We start from the raw sequence: 4985 nt of genomic DNA on the forward strand, positions 1-4985 counted from the left end.
TGACAGAGGATGAGATGGCTGGATGGCATCACTGACTCAATGGACATGAGTCTGAGTGAACTCCAGGAGTTGGTAATGGACAGGGAGGCCTGGCATGCTGCGATTCATGGGGTCGCAAAGAGTCGGATACTACTGAGCGACTGAACTGAACTGAAAGTGAGAAACAGTCCTTTTTTTTTTTTTTTAACTTACTCTTGTAGCTAATTGTTTTTCTCTCTTTTTTTTTTTTTTGTTCTTTCAGTTTCCAATGATGGATTATCATTTAAAGATTCCCCAGAGTCTTACCAAATACCCTTGTTTGTTCTGGCACAACCAGAGGCATTTTTTTCTGTTCCTTCTTGCTTGTAGGACCACGATTGGCTTCAGTGTCAGGATATTTTTAGCCTGAATCTAAGCAAATCATGATGGTCCTGTGTCCCTTTACCATATTCTGTATTCCCCCCCCTTGTTTATAACTAAGGTGACTGAGACCTGACTGAAAAGGGAAAAGTTGGAGGCTTATGGGAAAGCCTTTACTCCCTAATAAAAACAACAGAGGTGAAAAGGTAGCTTTCTGGACCCTTTTAACCTGAAAGACAAGATGCCTAGTGCTGTGAGTGTCATCTTGAAACCGTGATGTGATAAAAATAAGACTTGCTGAGAATCAGAGAGAGGAAGAGCAGAAAGAGCCCAGTTCCTCTTGACAAGATTGAATCAACACTCAGGTCCTGGACTCAATTTCAGGGTGTGGGTTATGGAAAAACAAAACCAAGGGAAAAACAAAACCCACTCCTGCCTCCAAACCCCATCTGCTTAAGATTTGGTTAGTCTCTTTTGTTGTTATTTGCAATTGAAAGTATTCCTAACTGGTACAGACAAGGAGGGCTTACTATAGTTAGGGGGCTTCCCAGGTGGTGCTAGTGGTAAAGAACCCACCTGCCAGTTCTAGAGGCATAAGAGACGTGGGTTTGATCCCTGAGTCAGGAAGATCCCCTGCGGGACGGCATGGCAACCTACTCCAGTATTCTTGCCTGGAGAATCCCACGGACAGAGGAGCCTGGTGGGCTACAGTCCAAGGGGTCACACAGAGTCGTACATGACAGAAACAACTTAGCACTCACGCAGGCGCTATAGGCAGAGAATTACTGTGTGAGGGCAAATGGTTTTGCCTCTATGGCTTATGGCACTATGTAGGGAGGTAACACAGAGGATTAGAAGAGCTAGATTCTGCTGTTGGCCTCTACCCCTTTTAGCTGTGAGAAATTTCAGTCTTGCTTTACAGAAACTTTGGCTCTGCTGTTTACAATGTGAGTGCCAACTCCCAGTACTTTCTTTTCTAGCAAAAGAAAAGGGAAGAACTCAAGGAAAAGAAAAAGAAAAGTGGTTAAGTTCTGGAGATTGTTTTATGTAAATGTATGAGGTTATAGGAAACTTTCCAGGGAGTCAGACGTTTTCCTTGTTATTCATTGTCTCCTGAAACTTAGGCTTCATTACAGTATCTTCCCAGTAGCACGTTTTGATGAACAGAGTGATTTTCTTTCTCTTTTGGGGATGAGGGAGAAAAGTGAAACTTCAGGAAGCTTTTCTTTTAAAGCAATCACCCTCTTTTCTAAGGTGAACAAACTGTTATGGTGACTCAAGACCTATTTCCTCATATCATGATTTAAAAACAGGATGTAAAAAGTCACATCTAGGTCCTGTTAGGAAAATAGGAACATTTTCAAAAGTACCAGATTAACGTTCCATGTCTTTGATGGCTGGTAGGTTTTAGGTAAAATTGGCTACAGACTTTTCAAACTGGTAAGCTTTGATAGTCCCTAGATAGACACCAAATGGTTTTAATCCACCTAATGCTTTAAAGAGTTTGAGTTTGTTGCCAGCAACTCCTCTGTTCTCTGTTCCACCTTACACTTCTCCTACACTTAGATTTGCTCCCCCTCAGAAGCATTGGCACTCTCTTGGTGCCAAAGTTGCATTAGGGTGAATGGTGAGGTCAGTGCTGGTGGGTGTTACGGATTGAATAGTGCGCCCACAGAAGATGTTGATGTTCTAACCATAGCATCTGTGAATGCCCCCTTACTTGGAAGTAAGGTCTTTGTTGATGATCAGGTTCAGTTCAGTTCAGTTCAGTCGCTCAGTCTGATATAAAGTAATTAGGGTGGGTTCTAATCCAATATGACTGCATCCTTATACAAAGCAGAAATGGGAACATGGAGACAGAAGGAAGGTAATCTGAAGATACAGCGATCGTGCCATCTCTAAGCCAAGAAACCCCGAAGGCTACAAGAAGCTAGGACCGCGGCGTGGAGCAGACTTCCCCTCACATTCCTCAGAAAGAACCAACTTTTCTGACACCTTGATTTTGAACTTCCAGCCTTCAGATCTGTGAGACATTCAATTTTTATTGCTTAAGCCACCCAGACTGTTGTCTTTTCTTATAGCTGACCCCGGAAACTCATAGAGTGGGGGAGGACCTTCACCGTTCTAATTAAGGAGTTCCAGAGCAGTGCAGCATGGAACCCAGTGCTTAACAAAGTTAAAGTCAAAGCACTTGTAGTATTTTTTTAAACAATTATCTTTTAAAAATATATTTCTAATTTATTTAGGAATAAAAATATATTTCTAATAAAATTTTTAATATGGGTGGGAACTGAGCTAGAAAAACCTGAGGGAAAGAAAACATCCTATACTCAAAATTTCATAATTGCATCCTTGTTTATTGAGGTTCCATACTCCTTAACTGGTTTATTACACCCGGATTAACCCTGCAGAACATGTTTTTGTAATGTCCACCTTATTAGACTGCCATTCATTGCCTGAAATTTGTTTGTCTTTTAAATGTAAAAGTCAAAAGGTATTTTATTTTAATATTTCTTTGATCCTAATTTCCCTAGACCTCTGTAAACTCTGCTTTTAACATGTTTGGGTCTTGCCTAAACTCAAATTGGACCTCCACAACCTTAGCAAAACTCTTCTAGGAAAGTCTATAACATTCCTTAATATCTGCTCCACTGTATAAAAAATTCTTTCTGGGCTCCCCTTGAAACCATATTTCAAAACAAATGTGTTTATTCTTGCACTATCCTTAGTAAGAGATTAAAAGCTATGTAATAAGATAAAACTATGTCCACTGAGGGGAAAGTTTTAAGTTATTCTCTAGTCTTCACTAAATAACCAGTTTCTCTAATCTTAAAGATTTTAGCTTTCAACTTTTAGTTATTTGAATTCTTAGGCAGGGAGCCCTCATCAATTTCTCCATGTTAAGATAAAAATCACCAAACTGGGGATGAATTATTAAGGCATCAAGAAAAAATATCTAGTATGCATGTTGAGAGGAAAGCTTCCCACAATAAAATTTCTAGATAGAAGTTAAAGTTTCTGTAGGCTGAGCTCCTCAGATGAAAAGAGTATAGCAATTCTTTAATACTCCTTATAAAAAGAAAGTACAAACATGTGGTAAAACTATTTTTCTTGCCATGTCAGCATTCCTTTGAGAGGAAAGAAAGAAAATGTTTTGTTGGGAGTTCTTCAATTTAGCTCTACAAAGATCTAAAAATGTTTTGACTTTCAAAGGCACTTTTACAGAGCTGTGAAACTGCCTGTCTCCTCGCCAGATTATCCTGTATGCGAAGGCAGTGCTAATTTTTATAAAATGCTACTTTGATCATTCAGTTCCTTGGTCAAATTGATTATGGCTCCCTATTATTTTTCAGATCATGTCTTATACTTTTCAAGATCTTTGATAATGTATACCCATCTTTATTTCATTTTACCCCACCATACAATTTATCACCTTTGTTTTATGGCCTTTCTCTCCCTCTGTCAACTCCAACACATATGGGTTTATAAACAAGATACTCACACACACATATACCTGCCTGTGCTCCATGTATATTCTGGTCCTCAGACTTTTACTTACACTTTTCTTCTTTTCTGCAGTCTGCTTGTACCTTTTTCTCCTGGCTGGATCCTAAATTTCTTTAAAAGCTCCATTTCCTTCTAGGAAGCACCTCTTATGACCTTTATCTACGTTGTTGCTCTTGTTCAGTCACCTAGTTGTGTCCAATTCTTTCTGACCCCATGGACTTTAGCACGCCAGGCCTCCCTGTCCGTCACCATCTCCCAAAGTTTGCCCAAGTTCATGTCCATCACTTTTGTGATGCCATGCAACCATCTCATCCTCTGATACCCTCTTCTCCTTCTGCCCTCAATATTTCCCAGCATCAGGGACTTTTCCAATGTCAGCTGTTTGCATCAGATGACCGAAATACTGGAGTTTCAGCCTCAGCATCCGTCCTTCTGACAAGTATTTAGGATTGATTTCCCTTAAGATTGACTGGTTTGAACTCCTTACTGTCCAAGTAATTTTCAGGAGTCTTCTCCACCACCACAGTTCGTAGGCATGAATTCTTTGTGCTCCGCCTTCTTTACAATCCAGCTCTCACAATCTACTGTGACCACAGGGAAGACCACAGCCTTGACTGTACGGACCTTTGTCGGCAGAGTAATGCGTCTTCTTTTCAAACTCTCCTGTTTAGGTTTCTCATAGCTTTCCTGCCAAAAAGCAACCATCTTCTGATTTCATGGCTGCAGTCACCATCCTCAAAGATTTTGGAGCCAAAGGAGAGGAAATCTGTCACTACTTCCACCTTTTCCCTTTCTATTTGCCATGAGGTAATGGGGCCAGATACAGTGATCTTAGTTTTTAAAAATTTGAGTTTTGAGCCAGCCTTTTCACTCTCCTCCTTCACCCTCATCAAGAGGCTCTTTAGTTCCTCTTTGCTTTCTACTATTAGAATGGTATCATCTCCATATCTAAGGCTGTTGATGTTTCTCCTGCCTGTCTTGATTCCAGCTTGTAACTCATCCAACCATGGCATTTCTCATGATTTGCTCAGAGTATAGCTTAAGTGAACACAGTGACAGCAGACAGCCCTGTCGTACTCCTTTCTCAATCTTGAACCAGTCAGTTGTTCCATACAGGGTACTAATTGTTGCTTCTTGAC

The sequence above is a fragment of the Oryx dammah genome, unplaced genomic scaffold (genome assembly GCF_014754425.2).
Source record: "Oryx dammah isolate SB20612 unplaced genomic scaffold, SCBI_Odam_1.1 HiC_scaffold_18, whole genome shotgun sequence".
In the NCBI taxonomy this organism is placed as follows: domain Eukaryota; kingdom Metazoa; phylum Chordata; class Mammalia; order Artiodactyla; family Bovidae; genus Oryx; species Oryx dammah.